This window comes from Talpa occidentalis, unplaced genomic scaffold (assembly GCF_014898055.3).
Source record: "Talpa occidentalis isolate TD23 unplaced genomic scaffold, MPIMG_talOcc4v2.1 talOcc4.9, whole genome shotgun sequence".
Lineage (NCBI taxonomy): Eukaryota > Metazoa > Chordata > Mammalia > Eulipotyphla > Talpidae > Talpa > Talpa occidentalis.
This window is the reverse complement of record NW_023605305.1, coordinates 47,102,262-47,119,953: the sequence shown is the minus strand read 5'-3', so window position 1 is coordinate 47,119,953 and position 17,692 is coordinate 47,102,262.

Genomic DNA, 17,692 nt, shown 5'->3' with positions numbered 1-17,692 from the left:
AGCCTCTGCAGCATAAGTTCGATCCTTGCCCGGCCAGGGAGAAACCCACATGGCAAGGCAGACCTCTCCTGTCTCGCCTGCTGCTCCCCTCAGCAGTGTCTTCGATGTGATTGCCTGTTCTGTTCCCCACTCTGTCTCTGGTGGATCCTCTCATCCCCCACATCTCTGGCCTGTAACGCAGCTCTTAAAAAAATAAATAAAGCATAGTTATAGAAACAACAGTTGAAATGAAAATATGGTCTGGATATTAGCTCAGTTTTGTATATTGAGGAAATTATTTATGACAAAGGCAAATTCTAAATAAAAGTTAGGAACAGAATGCAGGTCATCTGGCACAGAGTCTATATTCCTAACCTTAATGCAGATTGATATTTAAGAGAAATGTAATGGAAAAGTGCCCTTGTAAGTTCAATTCACTGTCAATCCAATTAGTAGATACATAACTTTGAAATTTTAATGGTTTGTTTTTGTTCTTATTCTTAAATAAGTCAGTTAATAATACAGTATCTATTTTGTATGGTCACTAGGAGGTGTATTGTTTTGGACACTGCTACTTACAGATAACAGAAACCCAATTCAGAGAAGCTTAAACCACCCTTTATTTTCATTACAATTGAAAGGGGGGACTTATTGGAAGGGTTCTAGGGTGATTCCCAGGTGGAAAAAAGGTCAGAGACTTCTGGAAATGATAGAAACCAAGCATCTCTGGTATCTCATTAATTCAAGAAGCATTTTTTTCCCCTGTGCTGGTCTCTTATCATTATTTCTGTCAACATATACAAATTTATCCTTTCCTACAGAATCATGTCTCTCCCCAGTCAGTGGCAAACATGAAACATGGTGATTAGGACATCTCAGCCTCTTCCCAACCACCTTCAAGAATATTTCTCAAAACACTTTTCCTTCTGCTCTGCCCCTGGCTTGTGCAGCCAGCCCATTAGTCTCCTTGCTTGTTCCCTGAACCTGCCAGGCATGTTACCATTGTAAGTTCTCTACTTGAATTCTCCACCTCTGGATAACAATAGTAATAACCAATTGTAGTGCATTCATTATGTCCGGATACTATTTTATGGACTTTATATATACATTAATTCATTTAATACTTGGCATCAAATATCTGAGGAAAATATTATTTTTATCTCCATTATACAGGTGAGGGAAACTAATTCATGGAAAGGTATCCTACTCAGTGTCACATAGTTAATAGCATAGCCAGATCTATATCCTAGAACTTGGCTTCAGAGTCTGTCTTTGCAGCATCATTCTCTTACTGCCTTTAGGACTGCTCAAGGATCATCAAAGACATGAGCACTCTATACACGATAATACCCCTGGTGGTCTGGATCTGTTTTCCACATTCTATTTCCTTCAAAGCATTTCATCAAAACTTGGCATTCTATTCTTGCTATTTTATTCACAATTATCTGAGTTCTATGAAAGCAAAGACTTGCTCTGTTTGCTTAACTATCTTGTACATATAAACACTCAAATATTGGTTAGATGAATTGAGTGCTTGAATTACTGTGTGCATACTGTGTGCCAAGCACTATTTTAGATATTTATCCAAGATCCTGGCTTTTCTCACATTAAATGAAGATTTGGGTGGAAGAAAACAAATAATAGTCTCAGTTATGTAGCACTTAAAGACGTTTTGGTCAATGATGGATCACATACGCAAAGGTCTTCCCAATAAGCTACACCATGTAACCTATGTGGATAATAGCAAATACTATCTAGATTTACATGATTTCACTGTATAATGTTTGCACAGTGATGCACAATGCACAATGATGAAATTGCCTAACAACGCACTTGTCAGAACACATCCTGGTTGTGGTTGTAAAGCAGCACGTGACTGTCAAAGCAAATGTCCTAGTGTGTTTGAAAGTGATAAATTCTATGATATGAGAAGAAAGTAGAACAGGGAAACAAGAGCTTTCTCTTGGGAAAGCTGGGGAGAAAAGTGATTGCAAACTCCCAAGGAATCTTGAAGGTGAGGGAGGAAACCATGTGGATGTGGGGAGAAAATGAAGCCTGGGCAGCATCCCTGAGGCTGAAGCATGACTGGGGAGTTGTCACTATATTGGTGAGTGGAGTGAGAAGGATGTTTGAGGGAGGAGTAGAAGTGAAGCAGGTCAGAGGCAGGAAGAACAAGAGGGGAAAATTCACCCAGAGACTTGGAGCTTATTGTCAGTATCTGGAAATTAAACAGAGAAATGATACGATTTTACTGGGCCAATAAATAAATGAGTGGCTATAGAAAAGGGAAAATGATACCACACAAGCACCACCTAAAATATCCGTGAAATGACTGAGCAGCACTTTGGATGCGTGTCAATTTCTGAACAAATCTCATGACCATGACTAGGATCCTAGGTAGCAAGGCTAGCTCAAATCTGTCAGTTGCCACTTTTCAAAGAGAAAAAAAAAAATCACTATTGATAGAAAGGTAGGTTTATATGAGAAGGTGGTGATTCAGCTTGGTAACATTTAGCTAGGTTGGAAAAGAAGGAACAGTCCCCAAAATTCAGAGTGGGATCTCTGATAAGTCTTGGGAATAATGTTTGCAAACAGTAAATTCTAATTAAATTGTAAAGCTCTTTTATCTCTTTGAGTCATTGAAAAACATTCTGTTTGCACTTGTGGCATCAACTTTAGATTATCTTTCATTAAACTCACTGTTCCAGGCATTGGGGACATAAAATTAATTGACCAAGACGTGCCCTCAAGAAGCACACACTCTAGCAAGACAAAATATAAACAAATCACATTAACACGATGTGCTCCCTTGAGATACTGAAGATGCACCGCCTGCTATGGGGACATACTGAATGGAGCACTTAGCTCATTATTTTTACAAACCAGAGTTTCACAAAGTCTTGTCCATGGATCGCCTGTATTAGAATCACCTGGGAGGTATTTATTAAAATGCAGAATTCTGAACTCCAGCCTAGTCCTAGTGAATCAGAATCTCTAGGGATCGGGCTTAGGAATATGCTTTTATAACAAGGCTCCTAATGATTCTCACCCACACTGAAATTTGTGAACAAGGGCCATATAGTCTTCCTTTCCCTCGGTGCTGCCTGGTAACAGTGTTGAGCACAAAGTCAGCTGCACCGAGCTGGTTTACAGCTCAGCAGAGGCACAGGGAATTTGCATGGTAGTCACTCTGCCACAGGTGCACAGATCTGAAAATTCCAAACTGAAAACAGAATAACACAGTGCCCAAGTTATGCTTTAGATTTTAAGCCAATGCTGTGGTTGTCTGTGTTTAGAACATAAGTACTACTGTGGGTGATGTGTTTTATTTTTTTTATTATGTATTGTGACTTATTTACTTTTTTAAAAACGAGGCTTTTGAGAAAGTCATACCTAGACCAATAATAAGCCAACTGTAGTTTTTCCTAGAGTCTAATAGACATGGTTATCCATTACCTGATTGGGGTCTGTCTGATGGATTCCATCCATTTATTCTTCACATTCCAAAAACAAAAAGAAAAAAAGAAAAGCTCTCTCCCTCTCCTTTTCTTTTTTTTTTTTTTTTTAATAATAAATTTTATTGTTATATTCCCCATACAATTGCAGCCCCCCCATTCTGACTCCAATCCCTCCCCTCCCGCCCCCACCCCCCTAAAAGTGTCTCTGGTTCATAGTTTTTTGTTGATTTTGATTTTCACTTTCTTATATGCTCAGCGAAATAAGCCAAAAAGAAAAAGAAAAATACCGGATGGTCTCACTCATAGCAGGAATCTAGAAAACTTAAATAAGGGACCAGGAAATTGAATAACTATAAGAAAGTGAAAATCTCTCCCTCTCCTTTTCTTTCTCACGATAAATTTTTGAACATAGGCCTTACAAATTCCTACCTACAGATATTTGTACTTTTATCTATGGAATTCAATTAGGGAATGACTTTGACAATGGTCAGCTCAGTAATCCAAAGCTTTCCTGCCTTGTTTGTCAAGGTCACACATCCAGCTTATTTCTATACCCATTCTTGTTTTCATTACTGCAGTCTAGCAAGCTGTAGTATAGAAAATCCAACTTGCTATAATATATTCCTAGTAGTTCCCTTTTCTTTTCTTTTACCTAAACACAGATTTAGCAGTGCAGCACTTTTGTAATGCCAGTGCATTAGGCTCCTTGAACCAATGATGAGATTTGCTCTGCTCCCCTGTAACACACTTGCATTACTAGAAGCAATTGTCTGTTCTCTTGATCCATCTTATAACCTATATGGTTTCACGATATGCTTCTATCTACAAATATCCTCTTTTTAAAAAAAAAAAATTTGTGTGGAAGAACTAGGGTGTAGTCCAGAGTTGTGGGGGGTGAGAGGGTCCACCAGAGACAGAGTGGTGAGCAGAACAGGTGAATCTACTGAAATACACTGCTAAGGGGAGCAGCGGGCAAGGCAGGAGTGGTCTGCTGTGCTGTGGGTTAGCTCCCCGGCCAGGGATCGAACTCAGGCCATTGCTGCGACAGTGCTGAGATTTAACCCCTAGGCCACCAGAGAGGCCCCAATTTTTCTCTTTTTAACTCTTTTTCTCCCTTGAAGAATAGCCCTTTATGCTGTCAGTCTGATTGGATTAACTAGTAGTCATTATCTTCAGTCATATTGGGGAGGTCTTTGTCACTGGGTTGGATACCTACCAGTTGTTACCTGTCAGTTGTCAGCTTAGTGCAAAGAACTGCCCAGCTTTGCTTCCTGAGCAAAAAAGTGGTAAATATACTGGGTGAGTGAACCTGTAACATTCCAGCTCAAGAATCTAAAATGACTCTCTATTATGGTCATTAAAATGTTTAAACTTTATCTCCTTGGGTTCCAGTTCCCCTGATAACACGGCCCTTGAGTAAATTTTCTGTTTTATTGCTGACTACTTTGCAAGGTGTACTTCCTGTCATAATTAGACCAGGTTCTTTCAATTGTTTCCACATACTGTACATGTACCCACCTCTACATCCCAGGTAATAATTCTTAATTCTGCCAAAGCAATGCAACTCACTCATTTCCATCAACTGTTACCTTCCTCATCTAGTCACAACTCTCCACTGTGCAAAGATCAAGTTCTGTCATCTTCAGAAAGCTGCTCCCATTTGATCCTCCCTTTTCTTTCTTGTTATCTATACCTTAATAGTCATTTTTTAGTGTATTACTTATGTAATATTTTGTTCTCTAATTGGCTTATGTTGGTATTGATAATACTGTGCTCCTTATATTTTAGAACTATCTATTTCTTACTTTGCTGTGTGCCATTATGCCCAGCCCAGTTGTAACCCCATAATCTGTGTTCAAACAGCCATTGTATAAACAAAATGAAAAATAATAAATAATCAACTGTTAAACAGAAAATTCTCTGATTTATAGCTAGAAGGGTGATGATCAGTAATACTACTCAGGAAGCAACATGTAGTTGGTCAATAGCAAGCTTAGTATGAATTCCAATGAATGATTCTTTTTACTTAAGAAAGAGATTTCTTTCTTTTGAGTGCATAAATGCACTCAAAAAAGTAAATCTTGATTCAGATAAAACATAGAAGGTAGCAATAAAGTTCCTTGAATGAAACAGAGGACTTGGTTCCTGGGAAAGAAAGGAGAGAAAAGACATTTAAGACAGAGAAAAGAACTTAATGAAAACTTGGAAACAAGAACATTCATGATATGAACTGGAGTTCAGTTTCATTGTAGCAGAAATATGCATGTTAATCCCACTTCCATACTCGGTGGCAGGGATACCAGGATAGGAATTTATTTATCTTGTGCAACTGTGTAACTTCAGGATCTAACACAGTCGTTAGAAATTAGTCCTTGCGAAACATATGTTGAAAAATTATTCAAATTAGAATGAACAAAGCAATATTTAAAAAATAAAAACGTTTTCTTTACAGCATACTGAGGGAATGCAAAACACCCATATAATACAATAAACTTATAGGAATGATTTGTGTATATAATTGTTCAATACTATAACTGCATCACTTACAAATGAAAGTGAAACGATTATTTGAGAATACACAAGTAAAAAGACTTAGTAATGAGGGTTGTGAAATAAATATTGTTGATTCTTGCACCAAATGTTATGGGGTGAGATTTCTACTAGGCACTCAAAAGAGAAACAGTGAATCCGTGACTTGAGAAAGTAAGAATTAACTTCAATTCAATTCATTCAAAAAATTAAAAAAATAATTTTTGGTCTTCTTTGTCAAGATTTTTTTTTTAAACAATTTATTTATTTATTTATAGCACTGGGTATAGTCAGAAGCGCGGGAGGGTGAGAGAATTCACCAGAGCCAGAGCAGGGAGCAGAACAGACAGACTGACGAAATATACTGCTGAGGGGAGCAGCGGGCGTCAGGAGAGGTCTGCGCTCCATGTGGGACCCTCACCTGGTGGCCGGGGATCGAACCGGCATTGCAGAGGCTGCAGGCAGCTTCCCAACCCAGCGCTCAACCGCTGCGCCACTGGGGAGGCCTTCTTTGTCAAGATTTCTTACCAGTTCCTAAATAAGCAAATGACATAGTAACTCCTGTTGTTTTATATAAAATTGTTTTATTAAAGTGTGCCTGAGTTTTCTGTATAAAGTGTAGGGTAAATAATTGTCAAGGTTTTCTGCCCTCCCACCATTAGGAATTAATGATGAATCCTGCAGTCCTGAATGCATACCTCATAGTGGGCACCTGGAGTAGGGTGCCCATAGGGGGGATTCACCTGGGCTAGAGACGGGGCTTATAAGGGTGGTATCAGAGGATCAGAACAGAGCAAAAGAGAGACCAGAAGGAGAACAAGTAAGAAAGCTGAAAAGAATGACCTGACAGAACCAGCAGAGAAGCAGAGAGCATGAGAGACCAGGAATAGTGAAAATTCACTGGGTGTTGGGAGGCCTACCAGCCTCCCGGCGCCCCCAGAACCCCTGCCTTCTGTGTACCTGGTAAACTCAATAAAAGCCTGAAAAAGCCACTGAGGGCTCCAGAACTCTTCCTTCACCAGTCTCCTCGGATCATAGAGATCATGCTTCGTGCTCTTCGGGCCACTACATAGGACTTTTATTGTACCAGAGAGTAAGTGGTATGTTATCCCTTGTTAAAGATTTTCTTGCAAGTATTCTTATGCATAGGTGATACAACTGGGGGTAGCATGGGGTGGGAAGGGACCTGTGCCTTCGTCATTTCAGAGCTTTTTCAGATTTTAGAAACCCAATTGAAATGAACATGAGTATAAAAGAGAACTTATTGATTTATGTACCCTGGAAGTGAAGTGTGGATATAGTTTCATGCACATTAAAATTTAGGACACCAATGATCTTTATAAGCCTTTCTCTTCACCCCTTGTCTGTACTTCTTGCTACAGTTTGAATATTTTCTACTCCAGAAGAACTTCTCGCATGTGATTAGTTAAGGAACTGTGCCAATGGCCACAATAGACATTCTCTCTCTGTAACCTTTGTCTTCAGAAAAGACTGATCGATTTTGCAAGACATGCAGTTGCTATGAACCAACTACAGAGGCACAGGGTTAATTGATGTGTCCAGTCTTGGTTGTGTATCTCCCTCTCTGACTCTCTGCCCTTCAGTAATCAGGTTGTGCTGAACCCACATGTAATGCTGCAAGACTAGATGAATTGAAGGAAGAATTCTCAAAAAAATAATTAAAAAGTGATGTTACATATTCAAAGTATATTTGCAATTGTGACCAAATAGTGGAGATTATGCTTCTTAGGTTGGGAACAATGAGGTAAGCAACACACACCCTAACATACAATGCCATACTAACAAGGGTTATATTTGCCTTGTGATACTTGATAAGGTTATTATTTACAAAGATGGCTGCAACAAATCTTCTATCCCTTATATTTTTTTCAATATGATCTCACTAGTTCCTCACCAAGAGGTGGAGTCTAGCTCCTTCCAGCTGCCTCCCAAATCTGAATGGTAACTGACAGAATATAGTAGAACTAATCTGTAGAACTTCTGAAGCCAGATTAGAAATCTTGCAGCTTATGTCTTGATACTTTGAAATATTTATGCTTCATATTTTCCTTCTTGAAAACCAGAAGCCATACTGTGAGAATAATAAATCACATGGCTTGGAACATGTAGATGTTCTGTTAGGGAAATATAGCCTTTGAGTGATTCCAGCCTAGGTATTAATAATGAGTGTGGATCTGTTATCTTGGAAATGTATCTAATAATCCCAAATTTTTCAGTTCCCAGACATTTGTATCACTCCCAGATGAGGTTCCAAACATGAAGGAGAAAAGATAAGCCATATCACTACATCCAGGAAGAGTTGATGACCCCATAATTAAAAAGTAGTTTTATGTCACTAAGTTTAGGTTGACTTGCTAAGAAGCAATAAATAACTAGAGGATGCTGAGGATGCTCCATACTCTATGGGGTCCTGCAGAGGACAGGGAATATATTTTTCCTCTGATATCTGAACACAATTACATTAGACCAAAATATATTGTGATAACTTTATTATCAAAGAGGGATTTAACAGATAGTTGTAAGTGGATCCATTCTTTTAAAGAATGAATTTTGAGATCCTAAAGTTAATGAAGGATGTTTATTAATGAAGAAAAATATAATAAAACCCAGGGAAAGAGAACTTAGTCATCAGAATCTATTTGGGAGAACAATAATATATTACCTTGATTGAAATAGAGATAGAAGGCAATAAAATGTACTTCAAACAGGGCAGTTTATTCGGGTCTTTAATACTCTGCTAAAAAAATTAGATTAAGGTAAGGACTAGTGAGAGAATATTAACTTGCATTCTATTTGAAGCTATATACAAAACAGTGTAAGAAGGATTGTAGCCATAATGGTGTTTCAAATGAATTATATTGAGGGGCAAGTAAAGAAACAAAAAAACATCATCTCATCATGACTAGAGAGACTGGCAGAAAACACTGTTCAGCACTGAGTACATATAGAAATCATGAAGAAATTCGGGTAATTTTGAGGCTGATTACAATTAGAGGTTAATCATAAATTCTTTCTTCTGACAGGTGATTAATCTCCACAACTGTTCTGGAGGGGCTATTGTTGGTAGTGAGGGGCAGTTTGGAAAAGAACCTTGAAATAAAAGAATTTCAAGTGTTAGTGGTTAGTATGGAGATAGAGTTTTCAAAAATAGCAATAGAAAAAAAGAAAGATGTTTCCACTTGGCATATTTGTGATCTTAGGTTTTTCACACCAGTGTTGTCAATCATGGTTCTCAAGCTAGACTCACAGAATGTGTTGTACTTGATGTAGTGTACTTTTGGCTCAGGACTTTGAAATCCTAGTCCCTAAGTATGGTATCTAGAGAAATCAATATTCTTAGGACTTAGTTTTAATACTGAGAACATACCAGTTGACTATTCCATTGAGCTTGTGGAAGAAGAAGGTGAATATATAGAAATGAAAATATTTTCACGTACTATCAAATGACATACAGAGAAGAGATTCTTAAGATGGAATTAGGTAGTTATATTAGGAGAATTCACAAGAATATTTCTATTACATCAATGATTATGTTATAGGGTAAAATTCCTGAGAGGTAACTAAACTGGGGTGGTATCTTGGATTCTGAGTGAGTCATCTAAGATGGGTGGTTCAGCCCAGACTGAATATTGGGAAACACTACTGTGTGTTAAATCAAACTAAACCCCTTTTATGGGGTAAGGAGCCAGAAATGGACATAAAGTTCACCAAGGATAGGTATAGGCCAAAGATCAATCTCAGAAATGGATTTAAATAAACTGAAGGAAGGCAGAAATTAAGATATCATTGGGTAACAGTAGGGAATTAAGAAATAGTGGTTTGATCAGTTTGTTTTGTGCATGTCCCTTTTGGTACAGGACTTTCTCTCCAAAAAGTCTGCGTATTTGAAAGTAAACAGGAGTTTCATACTTTAGAATTTTATATTTAGGTGTATGTTCCATTTTGAGTTAATTTTTTTAAAGGGTGTAAGGTTGAAGCCAGGTTCTGTTACAGGTGCCACCACCTGGCGGGAAGTGCTAGTGAGTATTGATAGCCCCAGGTGAAATACAAACAAAATATCAATGGGGGTGGAGATTCTGATAAGAAATATGAAGGACTGCAGAAGCAGCCCCCAGGATTCAGCCGTTCTGGATTTCAGCATTTTCAGATCTTCTGTGAATCTGGGGTTAGCCATTTCTGCCCCCAACCATGCTGATCTTTCAGAGGGCTGTTGTGGGCCTCTGAAGAATGTGGGGTAGATTCTAGCAGCCAACCTCAGAGAAGACAAGTTTGGAGACTTTGCAAGTAGTTGAGCAACTGAAAATGTTCTCAGGTTTGCTGCTGTTACAGCCTGGAAGGGAAGGCGAAGACCTGGAGCCAGGCACCTTGTCGGTGAGTGGGGCCGTTTGTTGGGTTGTTCTGTGGCTGCAGCTGCTTTCAATTGTCTGGTGTTGTGCTGGCCCGGTGAGCATCGCCTGTTGTGTCTTCTGCTATCTTTGTGAGTTGGATCCGGGCCTATAATCTGGCTGCCATGTGCTCCATGTCCACAGTTGTGGAAAGACGCCACCTACGAAGTCTTTTTGTTTCAAACTTTAAAACATTGGACACTGAGGTAACAGCCATTTGTGACCTCAGTAACTCTTTGTTTCTCCTATAACTGAGTAGTCTGTGACTGAGTAGTCTTGCAACTGTGTACACAGGTGAAAAACTCAGACAGTGACTGGAAAACTATTTGGGCATTGTCCTTGGCCAGTTTTAGTGACCCTTGCTTGCCAGTATCAGTTTCAGTAACACTGTTTAGAAAAGACTAAGTTTTTCCCAATATATATATATAATTAATATTTTATTTTATATAATTCTTATATCATTTTTCATTTTTGCACAATGTATGCATAATCATTTTGGTTATATACCCCATACAATTGCACCCCCCCCCCTTATTTTGACCCTAGTCCTTCCTCTCCCCTTCCCACCCCCACCCCATAGTGTATCTCTGGTTTATAGTTGCTTGTTGATTTTGATTTTTACTTTTTATTAATTAGTCTTTTTCCTGGTCCCTTATTTAGGTTTTCTAAACTCCTGCTATGAGTGAGACCATCCGGTATTTTTCTTTTTCTTTCTGACTAGTTTCGTTGAGCATGATCCCTTCTAGCTCCATCCATGTTGCTTACTTCTTTGTTAAAGATCAGCTGTATTCCAGTTTTGGCCACTGGGACCACTTTCCATTGGTCTAGTATTCCCATTCACATATTCCCTACATTAAAGTAAATGGAGCACCTCTTTACTTTCTCCCACCACAGATATTCAATACTCACCTTGTGTAGCTCCTCTCCCATTCCTAGAAGAGACATTTTTTTCAAGGAAGCCTAGTTCACTTTATTGAAGATTGGTGTTTGCAACCACGATCTGAGTGTTAGTTGTGCTCAATATGATAGGCTATTGTTTTATGCTCTCTCAGTTGATAGAACCATGAAATAGATATGTGCCTACCAACCCATGTATCACTCATGTGTATACATATGTAACCATCTGTGTATACCTTTAGAATATCAGTTCAAAGAAACATTTCCAACACTAATGTGTTGCCCTGTACATCATTCTAGCATTCTTCCTTTGCTTCACTATAACCTCTCACTCTGAAAGTGAGAAATGCAGTTTTCATCAGTGTACTTTATTTGTTTAATTTCAGTATACATGTACAATGATTTCAGAATTGTTTACTTATATCTCCACAGAAAACAACTAACAATTAGAACACAGTACTATTGCACATATTTTTTTCCTTTTAGTCTTATACCAAAGTTACTTAGCATCCTCTCCTCCATTCCCTTCCAGTGAAATTGCAGCATGCATTTGAAATAAAGTTATATTCTCTTGTAATTTTTTTAAAAGATGTATTTATTTATGCGTACAAGAGTTGGGGTACAGGTCAGAGATGTGGGGGGTGAGAGGATTCACCAGAGACAGAGTGGGGAGCAGAACAGGCAGACTGACTGAAACACTGCTGAGTGGAGCAGCGGGCGAAAGACAGAAGAGGTCTGCTGCGACATGTTGGTAGATCCCTGGTCAGCCGGGGATAGAACTCGTGCTACAAAGGCTGTGGATTGCTCCATAGTGCAGTGCTTAACCCCTTGTGCCACCACGGAGGCCCTTTCTTGTAATATTTTGAATTACATTCTAGAATCCCTGACTTTCAAAATGATTTTACTAAATTGCATATTAAAGTTTACTCTTTGTGCTATGAACTCTCTCACTTCTCACAAATGCACAGGGTTATGTTTCCACCATTACATATCACGGACAACAGTTTCACTACAGTAAAAAGATTCACTGTGTTTTCCCTATTCATAGATCCTCTTCCCCAGTTCTCCCTGGCAAACTCTGATCTGTCTATTGTATTTAAAATTTTATTTTTTCCAGAATGTCATGTATATTGAATTATACGGTATATAGTATTTTTAGACTGGCTTCTTTCACTTATTAATATCCACTTAGAGTCCATCATGTCTTTGCATGACTTCATAAACATTACCTTTAATCACCAAGTAGCATTCCATTGTACGGATTTCCAAATTTATTTCTTGTCCATTCATGTTTTGAAGGACATCTTGCTTGTTCACATTTTTTGTGTGATTATGAATAAAGCTTGTATAATATTCAAGTGCAGGTTTGTATAAACATTAATTTTCAAATCGATTTGGTAATTATCTAGGGACACACTTATTGCATCATATTGTAAGGTTATGTTTCATTTATAGGATATTGCCAAATTGTGTTCCAAAGCAGTAGCATTTCTGCAGCAGTGAATGAGAGTTCCTGTTACTCTGTATTCCTGCCAGTGATGGATATTGTCATTTTTTTTTGGATTTGAGCCATTCTAATCAACATGTAGTGCTATCTCATTGTTGTTTTAATTTGCATTTCCATAATGCCAAATGGTGTTGAATTTTTTTTTATGTGTTGACTATTTTTTTCATATGCTTCTTTGTCATTTTCTTTGGTTAAGTGTCCAGAATCTTTTAATTGCATAGTTTTTTTATTGTTGAGCTTTATAATTCTTTGTATATTTTGAATACAAATACTTTATCATATATATGAGTTGCAAATATTTTCTTCCAAGTTGTGGATTGTCTTTTTATTCTCTTGATTGTGTCTTTTCAGTTTGAAAATCTGACCTTGTTAGATTGAAAAACTCATCACAAATACCTATATGGTTGTTGCTGTGAGAGTATTTTGTAGATGTTAACATCTACAATCATTGTACTTTAAGGAAAGTAATAACTCTCAAAAAATATATGGGCTAAATCCAATCAGGTTAAGGCCTACGAGTAAACACTAAGGGTTTTCTAGAGAAAAAAAACTTCACTTCCAATTGCAGCATCAACTCCTGCTTGAGTTTCCAAATTGATGTTCCCCACAAATTTTGGACTTGCCACTACCATGAAATTATTAAGTCAATTTCTTCAAAAACCCTCTCTCTCTCTCCTGGTAGATAGATAATGGATAGATAGATAGAGATGTATAGAGATAGAAAACACATAGATTATATAATCTAATTAAAAACCAAAATAGTCTCTCTTAATTTCAAGCATATTAGTGGTTGTTGTGACACCAAACGGCAATCACCAGATTTTTAGATTTCATTTAGTAGAAACAGAATGTTTGGTGGTGGTACTTTTCCTTTTAAGAGTGAAGGACTTGAGCTATGGTTAAGGCCATGTGAGGATGTGAGCATTGTTCATAGGCTGTGTTGCTTGGGTGGTTTCAGACAAAAACACTTTTTTGAACATAGGATTTTTCACTCTTCTCCTATTATCTCAAGCTGCCCCTGCTGTGTCTATAGGGTGATTATATCTGATTCAGTAGTCAGTAATACTCTCATCTCACTTGGAAGTATTGCATACAAATCATCCATTTAAAGGGTAGACTCGAAAATATCACTGAATGCTGTTTTAAGATTCGGTAGATGCTTTTTCAATTTTGAGTAGCTTCAGGGGAGGCATCCCCTGCAAACTGTTTTCATTTAAAGCTTCTTTTATTTTCTCACTAATTCATAAATTCATTTTCCCTTAAACATGAATTCATCATTTCCTCTTCTCTTTTGCACTGTTATAAGGAAGCCGGGACATGAAAATTCCTAATGTCATGGGCAACACCCATTTTATTTTTGAACCAGTCACTTTGACTTGGGAAAGTTCCACAACTAGATCTGTGTGTGATGAAATTCAGTCTCAGTGAATAATACATATCAAATCATACCCTTTTGACTCATATTATCATGGAAAGAGAAAAGATGACATTAAATTTGGTCTCACTAGATAGATATTGAACTTTTAAAATAATTTTTTATATTTATAAATATAATTTATAATTTTTCTGATATTATTTCTAGTCAAAGTCTATATAGAAATCTTACAGTGTAAATGGCATCAAGAACCCAGAGTATTGCCAGACTGGATATGAGTGTATAACCTTGAAAATACTCTAATCTATGTTAATTTATTTTATTAACTATTTCATTCATGTTCATTTAGGAAATATCACAATGTAAGTAGTCTTATAATGATTAGATTTCAAATAAAACTATATTAACACAAAATATGTCATTTTATAAGGAAAAGCTATGTCATTACAAGTTTTAGAATTATATTTTTTGAGGACTTTTTTTTAAGATTTATTTATTTATTTATACAAGAACCGGGGTACAGGCCAGATGCGCGGGAGGGGGAGAGGGTTCACCAGAGACAGAATGGGGAACAGAGCAGGCAGACTGACGAAATACACTGCTGAGGGTAGCAGCGGGCGAGACAGGAGAGGTCTGCCATGCCATGTGGGACCCTTGCCAGCCAGCCAGGATCGAACCAGTGCTGCAGAGGCTGCTGACAGCTTCACAGTGCAGCGCTCAACTGCCTGCGCCACCAGGGGAGGCCCTTGAGGACTTATTTGCAGGCATATTTCAGATTTAAAACTTGAAATTTGTCAAGTAATCTTGATAATTTTCAAAAGACATTTGTAGATTTTTTACACTGAATTTAGATTTTTACACTTATAACCTTGAATTGAGAATTATATTCAATTTATTTGTGAACATGCATCTAGCTTAATGCTTCTCTGTATAGTGATCATGGAGGAATTTATTTTTATTTTTTTCATTTTATATATTTTTTACATCATTTTTCATTTTTGCACAATGTATGCATTTTCATCTTGGTTATAGTCCCCATAAAATTCCCACCCCTGCCTTGTTTTGATCTTCCTCCTTCCTCCCTCTCTCCTGTAGTGTGTCTTTGGTTTATAGTTGCTTGTTGATTTTGATTTTTACCTTATTATAATTAGTCTTTTTCCTGTCGCCTTATTTAGGTTTTCTAAATTCCTGCTATGAGTGAGACCATCTGGTATTTTTCTTTTCCTTTCTGGCTTATTTTGCTGAGCATGATCCCTTCCAGCTCCATCCATGCTGCTGCAGATTGCATGAGTTTATCTTTTTGATTGCTGAGTAATATTCCATTGTGTATATGTACCACATCTTCTTGATCCAATCATATATTTTTGAGCTTTTGTGTTGTTTCCATAGCTTAGCTATTGTAAATAGTGCTGCTATAAACATAGGGGTGCAGGTGCTCTTTTGAATTAATGATTCTATGTCCTTCAGGTAAATACATAGGAGTGGAATTGCTGGATCATATGGAAGCTCCATCTTTAGCAGGTTGAGGAATCTCCACACAGCTTTCCATAGTGGTTGGACCAGTTTGCACTCCCAGGGAGGAATTTAACTAGATTATTCCCAGTGTGCTGTGTATGTGGAATAGAGTTCTGGGCTTTATATCTCCCAACTGTATGTTAGGTTCTGTGGGCAAGGAATTCCTTTGATTTGCCTTACTAAACTATAGGCCTCTTTTGTTGTCATTTTATAAAAGGATATCAATTATATACCTATATAAATGGAATGCAGAGAAGTATCATTTCACATTTAACAGGTACTGTCACACCTAGCAGTACTTCTCAAGCAGAATGCTACTCAACATTTCTTAATTTGCCTGGTGGAGTCAACAATTGTGGGTGGATGACAGTAGAAGGGTGTGAAACTAGACATATCACATCAGCACTTCCTGATCTATGTTCTGTGAAGTCTCTCAGATCTAATTTGGGAATCAAGGCAGGAAAAGGAGGTAGTTTGAGTTTTAAAAGGTATGGTCAAACAGCATTAAACTAACATTAACATTTTGCTTTGTGTGTGTTATGTGTGTTAACGGTAGTAATTCTCAAAATATTTCCTATATGAAAAGAATTGATGCTTACTCAGAGTCAGTGGTAGAATTGGGTGGCAAATATGGGTGAATGGTACCAAGTTTCTCCAAAATTCTTTCTTAAGGATTGCCTGTATTATTTCCTTTTTTTTCAAATAGGTTTTCATTATCAGAATGCTGGTGTTCAGAATACTAGAATATGGTATGGAAATGCTGATACAGTTATGGATTTTTAAATCTACCTCTGGATTAAGATATAATAGCAAAAGATAGTTACCTGGGTCATATAATTTGGAAACTTTATGGCTCTTATAACTTTTATTGAATTGCTCTTCAGTATGATTTCATTGGCTTATACTCAAGGACACTTCAGGAAACAGTCCTATGAAATTCATTGCTTTGCCTAATGTAAGGATATTATTTTGATATATAGATATTAGCAGAAGCATAAAACTTATGGCAGATATTTTCCCAAAATGACCTCAATAATATTGCCCATTTCCATATGCTCTTATGCAATGTGACCTTGTCACTCCACCATTAAAAGGTGGACATATTTCTCCAACCGCTGATTTCTAGGTGGGCTTTGTGACTGGCTGCTTAAGCAAAAGTAGACTACAACTTTTGAGGCTAAGTGGGAAACAGCCTTTTATCCTCTACAGGGGTCAATTAGAATCCTTCTTTAGGGCTCCCAGTATCCATGCTGTGTGACATCTAAGTGACCTGGAGAAACCATGAATGGGTGTTTGGCTACATCTCCCATTGAGACGGTGGTGGACAGCCATGTCAGATGACTGTGTCCCCAGGGAACACCTAACTGCACATTCATAAGAAACTCTCAGTGAGAACTACCCTCCTATGTCCAATTAACCAACAGAAAAGTGAGAATCAAAATAAATAATTTTCTAAAGCTCTTGGCTTTGGAGTAGTGTTGTTTCATGGCAACAGATAACAGAACAGAAGCTGAATGAATAAGCAGTGATATTTTACTAAAATTTTTACCTCCATTTTATGGCTGTACCCTCATCCTCCCTTTGCCTCTATTATGCTGTATGCTTCATATTTATACTCTCTAATTTATATTTTAACTGTTTATGTAAAGTGTCTTAAATTTATTTAGTAAGAAGGTCGAATGAACCTAAATCTTCATGTGTAGAATTCACATCATATTCAAGTCAAGAATATGTGTTAATCCATCTACCTTTTCCGGGTTTTATAAAGTAAATGAAGGGAGACTAAGGTATAACATTATATTCTTGACCTTTGGGATGTAGAAATTTGGCAAGCAAGAGAGAGCTTCTTACTTGCTACGTGGTGTTGGCAAAAGTAGAGAAAACATTTTTTGACAATGCAGCATTATGGAGCTTGTTCAACCTATGCATGCAAAGCTACTTAGGGGAAAAATCACATAATGTTAGACATGTCTTACACTTTAGTACATAGAAGAATAAAGAACTATGATTCTGACCTCTGAGACAT